The 19,102-nt window shown below is 54.1% G+C and overlaps 1 protein-coding gene across 4 annotated transcripts in view; it reads left to right on the top strand.

Annotated features, from left to right (window-relative positions):
- The first annotated feature begins 3,239 nt into the window (after window positions 1-3,239).
- Window positions 3,240-19,102, top strand: part of NCAN (neurocan) — a 77,275-nt gene continuing 61,412 nt past the window's right edge. For all 4 annotated transcript variants that reach the window (XM_050934036.1, XM_050934035.1, XM_050934034.1 and 1 more), the window contains exon 1: window positions 3,240-3,316. The gene's annotated coding sequence lies outside the window, so the exon portion shown is untranslated. The remainder of the gene's footprint in view (window positions 3,317-19,102) is intronic.

The following is a 19,102-nucleotide window of genomic DNA, read 5'->3' as shown; positions in this document are numbered from 1 at the left end:
TTAGCTCAGTGGTTTGGACCGGCCCAGGATAAATCTCGGGCTTGGAGTGGATGGTGCTGAAATCACATTGGCTGTTCCCAGCCAAATGGGGAGGCAGGACTCCTGATTTTGGCTCTCAGCTCTGGGAGGGAGCTGGGTCTAGTAGGGAGAGCAAAGGACTTGGTGGAGATCAAAGCTCCAGGCCTCTATCCTTGGTTCCAGGAGACAGCGGATGTGATGAACTAGGAATGTTCTTAATGTTTTCTCTGAATACTGTGTTGGTGCCTCAGTGTCCCCATGGCAGTTCTTAAGTAGCTGGCAGAGCAAAGGGCCAGTGCACCTAAATGCCTGACACTCTGTCTCCTAGCAACTGATGGCCTGGGCCCCTCCCCTGCAAAGGTGCCAACTTAAGGTGTTGGAGACAAAGGGATCAGGTGACCTCCTGGCCCGGGAAAGGAGCTGAGCAGAGAGGAGGGGCTGGAGGGGTTGTTAGTTTGGAGCTGGCTGAGGGCAGACGTGGGGGTTTGGCTCACTGCCCCCAGAATGGACCCGGCCGAGGGGTCCGGTTCGCTGTATCTACAAGCTCTGTTTTAGACCCTGTTCCTGTCATCGAATAAACCTCTGTTTTACTGGCTGGCTGAGAGTCATGTCTGACTGCGAAGTGGGGGTGCAGGACCCTGTGGCTTCCCCAGGACCCCACCTGGGCGGGCTCGCTGTGGGAAGCGCACGGAGGGGCAGAGGATGCTGAATGCTCCAAGGAGAGACCCAGGAGGTGAAGACGTGTGAGCTTCTTGCCCTGAACAAGTCTGCTCCAAGGGAGAGGAGGCTCCCCAAAGTCTTGATTGGCTTTGTGGGGAGCTGTTCCAGAGCATCGCCCAGGGACTCCGTGACAGCGGGATGTAGTGGTTAGTGCCGGGGACTGGGACTCGGGACTCCTGGATTCTATTGCTGCCTCTAGGTGTGAGTGTGATCGAATGGTCAGAGCAGGAAACTGGGCAGGGGTTGGAGGTGCAGGGCTGTAGCCCAGGGAGTGGGGTCGAGTGGGTTAGAGCAGGGGGACCGTGGAGTCCGGGCTCTGCGAGGGGTGTGAGGGTAAGTAGTTAGAGAAAGAGGAATAAGGGTCACGACTCCTGGGTTCTCTTCTCAGTTCTCACTCAGTGTGTGATTTTGAGCAAGTTAACCTCTCTGCCCCTTTCCCCATTGCCTGGGGACCTCAGGAGGAGATGAGCCCCCTGCAGCTGAACTCACACTGCAGAGGGGGAACAGAAGGGCTCTGTGCTTAAATAATATTAGGCCTGTGACAGCGACACACAAAAGGCAGGAAGTGGAGCCTGGCTCTTATGGAAACGTCCTATGCATCGGAACAGGAAAGGAGAACGTTTCTGTCGGGTTTCCTCAGCCTCTCCTATAGAGGTGAATAGACAATTCTGTCCCTGCTATAGAATTCCATAGGCTGCTGCCAAAGAACTGTAGAAAAGCCCCCATTCTCCATTCACATCTATAGTGTTCATAGGCCACAATTGGTATAATGATCTCCATGGAATGCTGCAGGATCTTCCCACTTGGAGATGTAACTTTCACCCCAAAGCCGCACTCACCCACTGGTTCCTGCTACAACGGCTGGGTCCCCATTTTGGTGTTTCATGGGAGGTTGCCGAGTGATTGACAGCGCTTCAGGTGTAATTTCCTCAACCGCCCGCTGAGCAAAAAAACCCCATTTTCCAGGTGGCCCAGTGTCGCACAGAGAGGCAGCAGCAGAGCCAGGACTAGAACCCAGGAGTCCTGGTTACCATGCTGAATACCAGACACCCAGTTCTCTATTGCCCTGTGTAGGGTCCTTTACCCTTGAAATCAGCATGGTCAAGTTCGCCATTCCCTTTGCACTGGGGGGAGGTCTGGGCAAGGGGCAGGCAGACACACAACAGGGTTGGCAGTGGATCCCTGCTCCCTACTGCTGCCAACTGTTTTTCACTTGTATCATTTTAACTCCAGCTCTTCACCTTCATTTCATGACCTTTACCCATTCTTGTCACTTTCCTGGATTTTTTTCATTATTATTTTACATTTAAACACAAGCCGCTTTCCTGTGCTTAACTATGGCCAAGCTGGACTCTTGGGCAAGTCATGTGATCAGTTCAGGCCTCAGTTCCCCCATCTGTAAAATGGGGATCAAGATCCTTCCTTTGGCTCTCTTGTCTGTTCAGACTGTGAGCTCTCTGGGGCAGGGCCTGTCTCTCACTGTGTCTGGGCACCACTGGCATGGTTGGGTTCCTGATCTTGGCAGGGGGAGGGGGAGTCCCTAAAGCTACCGGAATATAAAAAATGAATAACAGCCGTGCACCAACTGGGTGGTATTAAAAATGCAAATAAACCCAAGGCAACCCTAGGACTTTGTCCTTCCACCTGCTCTGCCAGTGACTGTCCTGCCATCAGCTCTTAGATCTCGGCCTCCCAGTTGCTCCCTAAATTCAAAGCACTAGAAATTGCCACGCTATTTATTTATCAGCACCACCCTCTGACCCCTGCTCCACAGCCCAGCGGGCACCCTACACCGGAGCTGTCTGAGCCTGCAGAATTGGAGTCTATATTGTTTTCTTGCTGGTCAGGTTGTTTGCAAACTTTAAAGCTGGCTAAGGCAGCTGAGCAGATTTTGCCAGAAGGGGCGGGGGCGGGGGGGTCACTTCTTAGATTCTGCATCCCTCAAAGAGCAAAACAAAACAGAATCCATATAAATATGCAGCTCCCAACACCCCGCGGATCTAACCAGCCCCCCAATAATCTGGGAAAGTTTTGCTAAAGTTCCTAGGGGGGCTGCGCCCCGGTTCCGCGTGGGTGATTTGGGGGGTGCGGTGCTGGCACGACCAGGAGTTTTGGGGGGGGGAAGGTGTGGTGAGGAAGGGAGAGCCAGCGACGCATGCGCAGCACGGACACACGCCCTCCCCTGGAAAGAGCAATTGAGCATCTTTGCCTGGCGGCTCCGGGCAGCCGGCGGGGACCGGGCAGGGGGCTCGCGGCCCATGGCTGCGGGCGGGGGCGCGAGCACCCCGGGGCCCAGCAGCAGCAGCACGCGGCGCGCTCGGCTCGGCGCCCCCTTTGTTCCCACCCTGCTGCCTCGGATGAGCCGGGATTGGCTCTGCCCCCCAGCCCGCTGCGGGAGCCCTGCCCCCTCCTGGGGTAGCCCCCGGCCCCTCCCCCGTCCTTCCCAGCCCCCCGCCCGCCTGTGCTCGGAGGTGCGGGCGCTGCCCAGCCGGCGCTGACCGCGGCACCTGCTCCCCGGGCGGCACGGGGGAGATTCCTGCAGACCCCGGAGCGAGCGGCGGCGCCCCCCCTGCAGCAGGTACGTGCCCCCCCCATCGCATTTAAAGCCCAAACTTCTCGGCTCGCCCCGGCTGCGTCGCGTAGTCCTGCCCCGCAGCTGCCTCTCCCACCCCAAAGTCCCAGCACTTCCCAGGCACCTTTGGGAACCTGCTTCAACCCCTCGCCGCTTGCGTTTACTTCCAGGCATCTCCGGAGGGGCAGTGTCTGGCGCGTGCATGGCTGACTTTTCTTTGCAGAACAACTGGCCGCTGCACAGATTTTTAAGAAGGGGGAAATCTCCCCTTACCTCCCCTTTGCTCCCCCCCTCTTTTAATAAAGTTGATACAGGGGTGGTTTGCATGATATGTTATGGCTATTGCTCATTGCCTGGTAAATGACCGTCTCATCAGAACAAAGCAGGGTTGTCCCTGGTTGCAATGGATTTAGGGGGTTGCTCTTTTTTAATGAATGTGTTGTGGCGACCCAAGGCGCTGGGCATGTTGTTTTGCAGCCTCCCAGCATGTTAAGAGGCGGGAAGTGAGCTTGACTTGGTGGGAGATCCAGCAAGCCCAGTGGGACAGAGATTGCAGGGAGGTTGGCAAAATGTTAGCTCTGCTGAGGGAGGAGTGGACTGGAGCCCCATGGATTGGTTCCAAATGAGCCCCTTTTATGTGAGTGTGAAACACACACACACGGAGAGAGAGAAAGGGGGGGGGGGAACTAGAAGGAAAGGTGGTGGATGAGCCCCCTTCCCTCCCGACACAACCCCCAGGCACTGAAATTATTGGTGAGAGACAAGAGTCTCCAACGGAATGAAAATAAGTCGGGAGGCTGGAAGATAAGATAAAGTGGTGGAAGGAGGAGAGAGATGGGTGCTAATGAGACAGGTGGAGAGATGCTGAATTATTTATTCTTGTTAGTAGGAAAATGCTGAAACTAAAATTTCAGCGAAGGGAGTGTGTTGGGGGGGCTTGATGAGGCAGGAGCGGGCACTGATACCAGGGCTGGCAGGATGGCAGAAATATAATTTCTGTTAGAGAGGATTATACCCTGTTAAACCACCCTGCAGCTTTGCAAGCCAGGGGGTGGACCAGGCGATAATGCAATACCAAAGCAATTGGAGGGCGGGGGGGAATGTCAAATGATGTTGTGAAGATCAATGGCTTTGCCTCGGAGTAATTCCCCCTCCTTCTCAGTCTGCTGGAAGTAGCTCGGAAGTAGCTAATCCAACACAGAGACAGCATCAGCTTCCATCTATAGCCTCGTCTCCACGGCCTTTGTTACGAGATTCAAGGAGGGGGGTTGGATCACCCCATAACTGCCCTGTTCTGTTCATTCCCACTGGAGCGCTTGGCAGTGGCCACTGTCAGAGACAGAAACACGGGGCTGGATGGACTATTGGTATGACCCAGCATGGCCGGTCTCAGGTCCCTGTTCTCCAGATGCTGGGAGCTGGTGTTTTTGACAGTGTAGTTGTTTATTTAAAAGAAATCAAAACTTTCAGTGCCAAGAGCATTGCAGCTCGCCCCCCACATTGTCTTATGGGCAAAGCTGAAGCCCCGTCATGTTTCCTGCTTTGAGATTAGTCGAGGATGGGTGTGAGGTGGTGGTTGTGATGTCGTGCATTGCTGGAGCAGATTGCCTAGAACGTAGGGGTGTGAGGTGGTGGTTGTGATGTAGTGCATTGCTGGAGCAGATTGCGTAGAACGTAGGGTGTGAGGTGGTGGTTGTGATGTCATGCATTGCTGGAGCAGATTGCCTAGAACGTAGGGGTGTGAGGTGGTGGTTGTGATGTCGTGCGTTGCTGGAGCAGATTGCCTAGAATGGACCAGGACACAGCCTGGAATTTCAATACGCAGGGCACAGCGAGATCAGGGTTGCGTATATCAAAGTGCCAAGAGTCAAGGCCGGTTTTCCATTGCAGAATACCTAAACAGAGACCAGCAGTGGCAGTCTGGGCCGGAAACTCAGAGACTTTTGGCTATGCCTTCCCAGTAGTCACAAAGAAGGGGCAGCCAGCTCTCTAGGGGATTAATTGGGCTGGATTTAATTGCAGTGCTTTCAAAGAAAGAAAAGAAACCATTCAAATGACTGAACCTTTGCTAACTTCGCTAAGAGGCTTGGTTCATTTGCTAACACATTTTCCCAGTGCAAAGTATTTGCAGACTAGCAATAGGGATCTGTGTCCTTTTGAAAGCTCCTCTTTGCACCTGCCATTGTGCATGCTAGCTTGAGGGCATTTCTGCCTGCAACAGCCCCTCATGGGTTCAATGGCAGGTCAAGGGGAGATACTTGTTTTGCTGTTTGGATGAGCTTGTGTTTAGTATGTGTGTGTATTGGGGGATTCTGTGTATGTTTGTTTAACAGGAGGAAAATAACTCAGGCTGAAAGTGGGTTTTTAATGTTATTGTTCTGTTCATTTATTTTGTTCCTGGGTAGCTCCTGCCATGTGGTAGAAAAAGCAAAATAAAATAAGAATAAATACTATTCTGAAATAAAGGATGCAGACTGCATGCCCAGTAAAAATCGCACCTATTAAAGGGCCCATATTGGACAAGGTCGCAGCTTTCTGAGGTGCTAATTTATTCTAGCAGAGGGGAGGGCGGAGGGGAAAAATCTCTCATTGCCTGAGATATACGAGGATAGCGAGTTTTGCAAAATCCTTTTGTTGTGGATGGTGGGCAGAGGAGGTAGACAAGGAAGAGCTGGGATTTGCCTGTGGATTTCTGTCTTTCTGATTCTTGTCCTTCGCCGGTTGATATCGACATATGGGCGGAAGCAAAACTCCACCCCCTCCCTGGAAGGCAGAAGCAAGTTTGTTACTGGAGGTGGGTGCTGGGAGATACATCTTCTCACGGGCTTGTATCCTGCCAGTGAGCTAAGATGTCTCTTTGGTCTCTAACTGCCATCTTCCTGTGGTGCAAGGCAGCAGCTGGGCAGGGCCCTTTTGGGGAGAGATCTGCACCACTTGGCTCAACCCCTCCTCCGTAAAATTGCCTCAGATTGCAGAGCACATCCAATGGGGGGGCGGCGGGAAGCCCAGCATGAATGACACCCTCTCCAACAGCTCCCCCAGCTGGTCGGTCTGTGAAGTAGCACACTCTTCTTGCCCCCTCCCAATGATTGACTGGCCCGGCTGAGGAAGGAGGCAGCCCCCCACCCTGCCACCTCCTGGGAACAAGCCGAGCAGGTCTGGGAGCATGGGGGTGGGGTTTTCTGGCTGTTCGATGAGGGGTGCCAGGAAACCTGCAGCCCAGGTGAGCTATAAGCAGCAGGGCCCTGTGCACAGAGATGCAAAAGCAGCAGGCAGGGCTGGTCAATCCCAGAGGCACTTGGCAGCATGAATGGACCTCGCTGATTCTTGGCTTCTGCTACCCCATCCCAGGGCCACAGCAACCACATGGTGCATCCTGCTGCCTCTAAGGTCTTAGGTGGCCATGTGTCCTGGTGCCAGAGACCGGGGCAGCTCCAGGCACCAGCACAGCAAGCCACGGGAGGGCGCCTGCTGGTTGCCGTTAGGGCGGCAGTCAGGCTGCCTACAGGGACATGCCTGCGGGAGGTCCGCCGGTCCCACGGCTTCAGTGGCAATTCGGCAGCGGGTACACCGAAGGCGCGGGATGGAGGACCTCCCTCAGGCAAGCCGCCGAAAGCTGCCTGACTGCCGTACTTGAGGCAGCAAAATACATAGAGCTGCCCCTGGCCAGAGAGGTGGAAGTGACCTGTCAGACCCATTTCCCAGGCAGTGCAGGATTTCTCCCTGCAAACGTGCCAAACATGGATGCGCCCGCCCCTTCCCTTGGGACACAGTCCCCAGCCAACTCAATCACTGGTCTCGCTCTGACTCTACAATCCCCCTTGTTTGTCAATAGCTCTCCAGAACCGAGGTACCTGGCCGGAGCGGGGAAGGAGTCAGAGCCCCCTTGGTCGGCGGAGGGCTAGTCCTGGTACAGAATAATCTCCAGTCCCATTTTAAAGTTCTTTGGGGCAGATGCATCCCTGTTAACCCAACCTCAGCAATGGGCCAGTTGCTTGGTCTACAGTGGGGCAGCTCCATCGCAGGCTGAGTTACACCATTAATTAGGTAGGTTCCAGGAGCACCTAGAGACTGAGATGAGATCAGGCCCTCACTGAGCTGGACACCACGTGGTCAGACGGTGCCGACCCCAGGGATCTTACATCTCAATAGACAAGACAGACAAAGGGCTGGAGGAGAAACTGAGGCACGTGGATGGGGGTGTTCAGCCTAGGTCACATGGGGGATCAGTGGCAGAGCTGTTCTACCACCCAGTCCAGTGACCGACCAAAGGGAAGTGCATGGATTCCCAGGCCAGAAGGGGGGACTGTGATCACGGGCTCCCCTGCTGCACAGAACAGGTCCTAGGACTGCCCCGCAGTGGTCCCCGTTTGGACGGGAGCATTCCTTATACCATTCCTGTCTGAAATGCAGCAGGTCATTCCCCCCACCCCCTCAGGGTGGATGGGCAACGTGGGTGGTGAAATTTAGCTCGGACCAGGCTGTTTGGCTGAGAAAAGTCAGCTGATGCCCCCTCCACCCAGCACTGAGCTCCGAGTCACAGTGCAGGGCAAGGAGCAAATAAAAGGGATCCAGTATGGGGCTCCTGGGAGCATCCTGCCAAGGCTTCACCCCAAGGTGCGGTGATACCTAAGCCACCTGCAGGGCTCTTCAGCCTGAATTCTGGATTCCAGAGATTTCCTCCCCTTCGATTCAGGCCTGGAATTTTTAATTCCAGCTGTAGTCAGGCTCTGCGTACCAGCATTACAGCCTGCCCCAGCCCGTAAATGGTAGCCGGAGACTCCTCCTGGGGCAGCTGGGAGACGCTGGTCTCCCCGAGATAAGGTGGGCCTGTTGGAGGGCGGTCCTCACAGAGAGACGGGAAACGTTTCATTTCATGAACTGAGTTGGTCAGGTCTCATCCCAGCCCCTCTCCTGTTTGGGAGAGGCTCTGTGCTGGAGCAGCCGTGGGGCTGAGGGTCAGACTGAAGGGCATTGGCAGAGCTCGGTGTGTGGGTGGCGTGGGAGAGTCCAGGGCTGGTATAGCAGGGAGTGCTGCTGATCCGGACTGAGGTGCATTGCCTCTGCCCCCAATGGCCTCATGGCTGAGGCATCAGCACCGGGAGTACTCCCCAAAGTTCAGTAAGGCAATGGATTCCTTCTGGCCACTTTCATGTGGCTCTGGGGTTTGGAACTGGGTGGTTCAGAGGGGGAAACACCAGGAGAACTACCAGGGACGTCCCAGCATCCAATCGCCTGTGAGGAATGAAGCTATGTTTCATCTGAAGCTAATCTCAGGGCCCAAGCGTTGCATATTCATGAGACAGATGAATTATTCATGAGGCGACAGCCAGTGACAGATGTGAAAATGTTCATCGCTGCTGGGGGAAGAGGTGGGCTTTGTGGGTATTTTTTTAAATCAATATAATCTGGTGTTTATCCCGATTTTAATAGGCAGATGGTGGCCTGAGGGTTGGTCCCGCGTGAAAAAGGGATGAGATTCCCATGCGCGGAAGAGGCGTGTTTAGCAGCCGAGCCCTGTCTTTTCCGAGTAGTGGAAATAATGGCATGTATTTATGCATCGTCTGCCAAACAACTGCCTACAAATGTCTCCCTAATTGCAAAAAGCTGCCGGATGAGTGAAATATTGTCTCTTACACAAGGGCCCAGACAGCAGGCGTTTCAAGGATTGGGGGGTTATTTTTTTGTTTTTTTAGCTAACACTGTTATACCATGACAAGCTGCCTTGTAATTTCATTTCTTTGCTTAGAGGAGGGGAAAATAATCTGCTTTGTTTTATTTGCAACCGCTCCTTTCTTGTTTGGTTTTGTTCAGTTTGGTTTGGTTTAATATCCTTAACATTAGTTCTGAGGGTGATCACAGCTATTATTAATTAATTACACTGCTCTTCTTAGTTATTTGCCCACACATGGGTCGCTGGCTCAAAGGGAGAGGACCCTAACGACCATGAGTGGCTTCTGTTGTATCTCTCAGCTGGCTAATTAACACCCCCATCCCAGCCCGCACTGACCGCATGGATGGCAGATCTGTGCTTGCCTCCGAGACACAATCCTATCTGTGACTGCAGAAACGGACTTTACACTCTGGAACATCTCATCAAGCCGTGTCCCAGACGAGCCTATCCCACTGGTATCTCTGCCGTTCACACCACATAACATGAAGTAATAGAATCGTAGGACTGGAAGGGACCTTGAGAGGTCATCTAGTCCAGACCCCAGCATTCAATGCAGGGCTAAGTATTATCTAGACCATCCTGACAGGTGTTTGTCCAACCTGCTCTTCAAAACCTCCAATGACGGCTCACTCGGATCGCCTGCCGAGACTTGGCTGTCTAACATTGCTGGGTTTAGGCCATGCACACGCAGGGGAGTACACCAGGGAATTGGTCCACTATTGATTCTCTGAGACATATGCTCCCACAGCAAGACTGTCGTGCTGCACAGCGCCTCCTAGTGTCGAGCAGGGGATTGTTTCAGTGCTGACTCAACAGGCAGTTTGCCCCCTGCTGAGTCACAAGGCTTAAATTAAAGATCTAAATGGTTGCAAATAAGCTAGTGAGGTTGTTCCCACCTCCAGCAGCATCCTCCTGCCCTGCAAAGGGTGGTCCAAATGACCTCTTTCTTCCTCACCCAGAAAGATCTCCCCAGGAAAGGCCACACAGCTGTCAGTGTAAGAGTGAGGAGGGATGCCCCCCCCCACCTTTAGGTCGCAAGAAACAGCTGCTCCACCACCCTGTTGAGGGACAAGTAGCAGTAGCTAGTAGCAGCACTTCCCTTGCATTAGAGACCTCTAACCACTAGAGGGAGAGACGAGTCCATAAGCATAGGGGACGTTTAATCAGAGGCATGTAAAGTTCAGGCTGAGATGGTGAGCGTGACTTTGTGCACACATGAGATGTGCACAATGATCCTTCTTGTGAGACTAAGCCCTAGTCTACTCTACACGTTTCGGTTGAATTTAGCACCGTTACATCAATTTCACCCTGCACAGAGGCACTGGGGGGTGGGGGTGGGGGGCGATGAAGCGGGAGAAGCAGCTTCTCCTGGCCTCCTCCGTCCTGCTTCATCCAGGAAAATCTTTCCCCCTAGAATTTCAGGTCAGAGTGAAGTGAAATTAGCCAGCATCCAAGCTGAACAATCCAGGCCACCCTTTGCTCATTCTTCTCTCTGCGGTGAGATGCTTTTTGGGAGCCTTTTGAGGTGCGAAGTGCAGTACCAAAAAAATTAAAAAGAAACAACAATGAAAAGGCATGAAAGGGAAGTGGGTCTCTTTCAAGCCTGCTATGTGTAATCTCTGCCTTGGCGGGGACAATGGCATTCTATTCAGAGACCCAGATCCTTTTGTAAAGAGAAGCCAACTCCTGGTGGAAGCAAAATTCTATATGCCTCTGTCAGACACCTAGATAAATGATCTGGGGAAAGGGGTAAACAGGGGGGTGGCAAAGTCTGCAGATGATACAAAATTACTCAACATAATTAAGGTCAAAGCTGGCTGTGAAGAGTTACAAAGGGATCTCACAAAACTGCGTTTCTGGGCAAGAAAATGGCAGATGAAATTCAGTGTTGATAAATGCACATTGAAAAACAGAATCCCAACTGTACATACAAATGATGGGGTCTAAATTAGTTTTTACCACTCAAGAAAGAGATCTGGGAGTCACTGTGGATAATTCTCTGCAAACATCTGCTCAGTGTGAAGTGGCAGGCAAAAAAAATCTAACAGAACGTTAGCAACCATTAGGAAAGGGATTGATCATAAGACAGAAGATAGCATAATGCCACAGTATAAATCCATGATACAGCCACGGCTTTAATACTGCATGCAGTTCTGGTCGCCCCACCTCAAAAAAGATGCATTAAAATTGGAAAGAGTACAGAGAAGAGCCACAAGATGAGGAGGGGTACGGAACAGCTTCCTTATAAAGAGAGATTTAAAAGACTAGCAGAGTTCAGCTTAGCAAAGAGACAGCTATGAGGGGATATGATAGAGGTCAACGGCTGGTGTGGAGAAAGTGAATAAGGAAGTGTTATTTACCTCCTCACATAACACAAGAACCAGGAGTTACCCAATGAAATTAATAGACAACAGGTTTAAAACAAAACAATAGAAGTATTTCTTCACACAACGCACAGTCAACCTGTGGAACTTGTTGCCAGGGGATGTTCTGAAGGCCAAAAGCATGACTGGGTTCAAAAAGGAATTAGCTGAGTTCATGGAGGACAGGTCCAGCAATGGCTATTAGCCAAGATAGTCAGGAACGTAAGTCTGTGCTCCAGGTATCCTTAAACTTGTCAATGCCAGAAGCTGGGACTGGATGACAGGGGATGAGGGATCACTTGATAAATTGCCCTGTTCTGTTCATTCCTTCTGAAGCATCTAGCTGTGGCCAGTGTTGGAAGGCAGGATACTGGGCTAGATGGACCATTGGTCTGACCTAGTATGGCTGTTCTTATGTATTCTAAGTAGCCCTGCCACCTGCCATAGCAAGATCTAGAAGCCTTTCTCTAACTACCCTCTGTGTTCTGTTTCATGATCCCTGCTGTTGCCTAACCCAGAACCCCTTCTTTTCCAGACATTCAGGTTCTAGGTTTTCCTATCCCACTTCTCATCTTCAAATCTAGAACTCCATCTCTCCTAGCTGTCCAGATTCTAGATTACCCCACCATTTGCTGTAGATCAGCCTAGCCCATTACTTTCCCCAGACATCTGGGTTCTAGGTCACCTTACTCCAGCCTGCTATAACCAAACCTAGAACCCTTTCTCTCTCAGGCTAGAACCTTGCAATACCCACCCTTTTGCACATCTCTGTTACCCTTTTCAGCCTTGGTGTTTGCTCCACAGAGATCAGATTGGTTAGGATCAGTCCTTAGCAGCATTTATGTGTTGGGCTGGTTGGGGTTTTGATTGCAGGTTAGTGGATCAAGGAGAGATGGAGAGGGAGAGAGCAAGAGAAATCTCAATAATTAATGAGCTGTCTGCACTCGGCGGAAATATGAAGCTGGCTCTTTGGCTGGAGAGTCGATAGGGATCTAACGATATTCTCGCTGTTGCTTAGAGCTAAGTACATTGAGGAGGGGAGGAGGAGCTGGTCCACATGCTCTCCCAGTTAAAAGGCATGTTAAAAAAAAAAGACCTAAGTGAACGTATTGCTGGTGAGAAGTTCCAGGTTTACACTCTTGAAATGCTCCGTTTATCCACTGGGCAGAGCCAGCTGCTCCCACCTCTGGGCCTCAGCCCTGCCCTGGAGGAACCCCTTCTGGTGTGGGGATGGGGGTGAGTTCCTTGTGATATGCCCAGTGCTTGACCCCTCTGACCCTGCTGGGTTGCAGGGCGGGGGAGGAAGACAGTCCATGAATGGACCTCTGGGGCTGGACTGAGATCCACTGACTCATTCCACACAAAGGCTATGAGATGGAGATGAGCTCACACTCACTGCGGGGGTAGGGGGGGCTGCTCCCCAGGCCAGGGAGAGAAGGGGAAGCTCCCCCCTGCTCCCTCCCCTCTGATTCCCAGGAATGACTCTGAGCTGCCTCCCAGCCAGTGACCTGGGGTGCCGTATCTCATCCCCAGCACTCTGAGCCAACTACACCACAAGAGTGGACAGCCCCCCGCCCCCATGCTCTCCCCTGGGACCAGCCCAGGGCCCCACTTGATCTTCACTGATTTCCCCTAAGGAATCAGATCAGGCAGCTGCTTGGGAAGGATCCAGTCTTCTGGGGGCAGGGGAGCTGGGAAGGACAGTAGCTGCAGTGACCTTTTCCTCTGACCTTGGAATGGACTTCGCCTGGTTGCAGCTGCTTTAGCACTTTCTGGGCTCCCCTAGCAGGTCGCAGCCAAGCTGGGCCGGGCCCTGCAGTCCCGCCTGGGCTGAGCTTAGTTACGAGCCAGTGAAAACAGGACGTCCCTCCTTGGGTTTGGTCTTTGCCTTCCTTGGCTGTGAATTGACACCTGCTCCGGGGAGGAGAGCTGGGGAACGCCTGGACAGAGGAGCCCAGGGCTGTGGTTTGGGACCCTCGCTGGACTCACGGGGAGGGGAGCCCAGGCCATTTCAGCTCCCTGCTGAGCTGCGCCTCTGGCTCGGAATCAATTTCATAAAATTCCTGGCTCAGGCATATCCATTGCCACGGGCCCCCCGGCCCCAAAGCCGGTTAGCAGGGCTGTTCCCAGGGACAGAGGGAAGGGAGAGGCTGCATCGTTTAGCAAAACTGTAATGCAAACCCCTGGGGATAAGGCCGTGCCCTGGCTGGGGAGGGGCAGAGGCTTCAGTAGGGCAGAGCCCATTTACACTGAGCATTTGGCAGATCCAGGAACACATTGGTTGGGGGGGGAGACAGAGTCTTCCCCATCCCCACAAAATACCCCCCCCCCAGCTCCTGACACCAGTTCAGAGCCTAATTGGATCTTGGAGGCAGTTTCTTCACTCCATTCCCCTGGGGCTGGTTGATCTTCCCTCTGCTGCTTCAGTGAAACCTGCAGAAATGCTGATGTCAGGGGGAGGATGGCACAGCTGAGCGGGCACATTAGTTAACATTGAACAGCGAAGCATTTTACTGCGGCCCCCTGGCCTCAGCTGCTGCCAGGCTCCAGCCCCTGCCTCCTCCTCTGGGTGGAGGGAGGATCTGCCTTACATCTGCCTTTGCCTGTGAAACCGGAACACGCCTGGCTGCTGCATCTCCAAGCACAGGGGGGTAGGTCCTCCCCGTAGCCGGGATGGGGCTGGAGCCTCGTGATCCCAGTGAGTGGGGTGCTCCCCATCAGCCATACCGAACAGCAGCAAAGGGGGTTGACATGCCCTGGCCACATACGTGCTGGGTGTTGGGTGTGCAGGTGGCGCTGGAGCTCAGAACCTGAAGCGCAGGCCCGTACTGCTTAGGCTATGAGGAGACTGCTCCCCGATGAACAGTATAGGGCCTATGATTCACAGCTGGGCAGTTCTGCTTGCATCCAGGAGAGGACAGAAGAGTTTGTGCATCAGCATCCGCTCACCCACCCACACAAAGACCATCACACTCTATCGGAGAAGGACCCACACTGGGCAACCCGCAATTTGGGACAGGAGCTGGAGGAGTGGAATTTCACCCTGATGTACAAGGGGAAAACCAGGCCATGCCCGGGGGCAGCTAGCTGCTGTTCCTGACCAGGGTGTGTGATCAGAGTGGGGAATCAGGTGCATGGAGGAGGGGAGCTGAAATAGGATCGCACTTTAAAACGTCAGCTCAGCTGTGAAGGAAACAGATTTGTGTGTGTTCAGCCCCCCTTGTCTGCGGGTCTCCAGTGGAGGCCGATGGCCATTAATGTTCCTGCCCTGGCCACCCCAGGCCATGTGCTGTTTAGTGCCACATCTCTCCAGGACGCTCCTGTCACTGAACGAGCCCCCTCCCCACCAGATGGGGGTCAGACAGGTAGCAAAGTGCTCAGAACCCAGGCCTGGTTCCCTGCCTACCTATTCAGCCATCCCCATGCACCCCCATCCCTGTGTCCATCCATCCAACCAATCTCCAACCCCATCCCTCGATCCTGACATGTCTGTCTGCCCACCTGTCTCCCAGCCCGTGTATCCCCCTCTGCCTGGGCCCATTACCACAGGGTTAGGTTCCTAGGGTAACTTTCCGAGACGTAGGCCCCAACCACTTCCCGCAGGTGAGCTAGTCTGTGGGTGGTGGGACGGAGCCTGGACTCTAGAGGCGGGCGAGATGGGGCACATTCCCCTCTGGGGGTGAGAGCTAAAACACCCCTTTGCTTAGGGGACTGAACTCCAAACCCATCGCTGAGCCCAGAGCCGTGCTGCCCACCCCACCCCATCTCCTTGCCCTCAGGGGCTGACAGCAACAGTTTATGACTGGTGAACCCTCCCCCCCCCCAGCAGCAATGCAGGAGTTGGGAGAGGGGACTGACAGACCTTTAATCCTCCCCACTCCCAGTGTCCCCGGTGGAACAGCCCTCGCGGGCTAGACCCTTTCCCCCAAGATTTAGCACGAAGGTTTTAAGCAAATCCAGGCTGGGGAAAGGCCGGAGCCGGGGGACCCAGGCAGGACACTCTCAGCATGGGCTCGTCGGGGGAGATTATTGATAGTCCAGGAGCACCCAAAGGCTCCTGGGCAGAACAGTGGCCCTGGTGTGCTTGGCGCTGTTCATACACACGCAGACAGGGTCCCTGCCACAGGAAGTTTGCAATCTGAGAGGAGGGTGAAATGGGGCTCGGAGGGAACGGGCCCGGCGACGGTTACACGTCAGAGAGAGAGAGGCCTGGCAGGGTGCTAACGAAGTGCCCAACGAGGAGCAGAACACACAGCCCATCACCACAAGGCGCACGGCCACCCTGCTGCTCCACCGGCCCAGAGATAAAGGCCAGACACAGCACAAACCCCAGCCCTGGATGGGTGTTTTGCCCACACCCCAGTAAGCAGCCAGGCCTCTCTCTCCTGGGCTGTCAGCCTGCAGGTTGGGGGGCAGCCCTGAAACTCGCACTGGTCTCCACAGCACCCGGGTAGGGACAGCCCCGTCCCAGGCTCTGCGGTCTTTCTCCACACTGCAGCAGCCAGAGCCGGCTCTGGCTCCCAGCTGAGTCTCGGTGACTTATTAGCAGTTTATTTCCCGTCGTCTCCTTTTTATTACTTCAGAATGTGTCAGAACTGAAGCAATTTTCCCTCTGTCGGGGCTGTTGGCTTTGTGTCTGCGGCTGCTTTTAGCCGAGACGCCAGCGCCGGGCGGTGCAGGACTCTGGCTCGTTCGTAACGATGCCGAGCGCTTGAAGGGAACTCGGCCGGTGTTTGGAGGGCTGGGAGGGCGGGAAGCAGCCACGGTCCAGCCCCCACTCCCACTCGAGCCCTTATTAGTTGTAGCTGGCTGGGGACCTGCCCTGCCGGCGGGGGCTGGTTGTCTGGCTGTGTTGTGTCAGCGCATTGAGGTGCTGGGTGTGGGGGTGTGGAGGGAGGTGGCTGGGATGTGTGTTTGGCTCTGCATTGTGTGTGTTCACAAAGGGAGGGTACTGTGGGGGCAGGGCTGTGATGTGTTTTCTAGGCCCTGGGGCGGGATTGTACACAATTGGGGGTGCACTGGGGGCAGGGCTGTGATATGTGTTTGCTGGGCCATGGAGGGGGTGTTGTACACAGATGGGGAGTGCTGGAGGGCAGGGCTGTGATATGTGTTTGCTGGACCTTGGGGGGATGTTGTACACAATTGGGGTGCTGTGGGGGTGGGGCTGTGACATGTTTGCTGGGCTATGGGTATGCAGGGTTTGGGGGGTTGTACACACATGGGGAATGCTGGGGGGCAGGGCTGTGATATGTGTTTGCTGGGCCATGGGGGGGTTGTACGCAATTGGGGGTGCTCTGGGGGAGGAGCTGTGACGTGTTTGCTGGGCTATGGGTGGGCAGGGTTGTACACACATGGGGAATGCTGGGGGGCAGGGCTGTGATATGTGTTTGCTGGGCCATGGGTGGGGGGGTTGTACACAATATACTCTGGCTTGACACCAGTGTAGCAGTGCTGACTCACTCCTTATTTACAACAGATCCAGGAGCTCAGAGCCACCCCCCCGTGAGAGGGGCACGGGGGAGTGGGTTGCACGGCCTGTGTGTGGGGAGGGGATCAGACCCATCTCCGGGTAGGTGTCTGCGAGCCCAGGAAGCGCCCAGCTGCAGGCTCTGTATCCTCACTGGTTTCAGCACCACGGACAAGGGCGCAGGCCCTCTGCCAGCGCTGGGTGCAGGATCCCTGCAGGAAATGTAACCCATCCCCGAAAGCCCCTGTCCCTGCCCCACCTTCCAATTCACAGGGCCTGGGAAACTCCCCACTGCCCTCTGACTGCTCTGCTCCGGGCCTTGCACACTCAGGTGCGTGGGGCCTTGCTGGCGCCTGCCTCCCAGTGCCACAGGGGATCCCCGGGGGTGGCCCCCATGTGCACATCTCCTCTAGCCCCACAGCAGGGGGGTCTGCTCAGAGTGAATGATCCCAGCTGACGCCGCACACTTTGATTCCCCAGAGATATTGCCTTCCCCCAGGGGTCCCTTGGCCCCACAGCCCCACGCAGCTGAGTAGAGGCTGATGCAGCATCACAATGTGCTATGCCATGGAGTCTGCTAGGGACTTGGCTGTTCCCACCAGTTTGACATGGGACGTGCCCAGACACCACGGGGATGGGCAGCAGCCTGCAACCTATGTTTGGGCCCGATGATGAAACTCCATCTGTGTCACCTTTCCCCAGGCCCTATAGACACAGGCCCTCACTGCTGAGCGGGGAGGGGGAGCTGGTTCCTCCTGCCCTGCCAGAGCTGGGAGCAAGGCAACAAGATTTAATGTGTTGGGATAAACTGGCATGTTAGAGCTGTCCATCACCACCTCCCACTGGCCTCTCGGGAGCCAACAGCTGATGTCAACGGGAGTCAGTGCCAAACTCATGGATGTGGCTTCTGGGAGAGAGGATGAGAGGAGGTCTCCCCTCCCTGGTGCCTTGAGTTTGAACAACTCCCTCCCCTCCACCCCCATGATTCCTCTGGGCCTCAGTGAAAACAGCCTGAAGCACTAACTTTCATCTGCTCCCAGCCACATGCTAGGTGGGTGATCCCTGTGGAGTCCCTCCCGGGCACCCAAAACTGGGCCCAGGTCCACTTGAAATTTGGCCCCAACCTTTGACCTCTGGCTCAGAAGACAGCTGCCCCATGGTTTGTGTGGAAGCACAAAAGCCACCGGCTGGCACAGCCGCCTGTTTGCCCCATCTCAACGCAAGGAGATGGGCGTCTCCACCCGGCTGGGAAACCATCCCCTGTCCCCAGCCGGAGTTTGCAGTCAACCTGGGATACAGGCTGTGTTAATCTGACCTGGGGCTCAGACCGGCTCCCCTTCAATCCACTTCCCAGCCCGCTTGGATGCCGGGTTCACAATCCAAAGAGCAACTTTCATGTTTAATATTTAAATAAAAGGCTAAATGTTTCCCCAGCCGTGCTGGCCTGGTGTTTGCTCAGCCAGGAGCCACTCTCGAAAACAACTTGCTGGGTACACAGGGAAGGGCTTACTGGAATATTTACACATTTGCACATTAAAGCTGCTCTTCAGCTTCTTAAACCAGGCCTCCTGTCAGCTGGGAGGTTCCTTCAGTCCCACTCAGCCTGGTTCCCAGACAATCCTTCTGGCCAGGAGAATTAGACCTTAACCAGATCTTGGTCTGCAATATACCATTGATGCCTTCCTTTCCAAGTGAGGGCGAGGATGGTTTTGTGATGGAGGCTCACAATCTGCAGGCAGAGTGGATGACTTTAGGGAAGTCCTTTCCCGGCTCTGTGCCTCAGTTTCCCCATCTGTAGATGGGAGGTGACAGAGTGATCTGTCTCAGTGAAGTGTTGGAAGGGCACATTCACTGATGTGTGTGATTGAGGCTGAATAGCTACAACCTAAAACCACTGACCTTTGGCCTGCTGGAAATCTGGACCCAAATTTAGCAGATGTATCGAGATGTGGGCGGGAAATGATTTTCCTGTTCCATGAGAATTTCCCAGATTTAAAAAAAAAATCCTCCCCTGAAATGGGACAAAAATTCAAAATCTCAAAAACTTGAAAATCTGACATTTCCAGTGGCGGGGTCAATTGAGACGTTTCAGTTCAGTTTTGACCTAACTATAAATTAATGTGACGTTTAGAAATCTAGAAACGTGACACGGACAATTTTGAAATGGGAAAATCATCAAAACCAGCCCCTCTCCCGGGAACCGTTTGGTTTCAACCAATCGGGATTGTTCCCTCAAAAAAGCGCATTTCAAAAACTCTCACTGGCTGTAGAATGACCAGCAAGAGACT

The sequence above is a fragment of the Gopherus flavomarginatus genome, chromosome 24 (assembly GCF_025201925.1).
Source record: "Gopherus flavomarginatus isolate rGopFla2 chromosome 24, rGopFla2.mat.asm, whole genome shotgun sequence".
Classification (NCBI taxonomy): Eukaryota; Metazoa; Chordata; order Testudines; family Testudinidae; genus Gopherus; species Gopherus flavomarginatus.
Note: the sequence above shows the minus strand (reverse complement) of the source record. Positions and strands in the feature narration are given on the sequence as shown.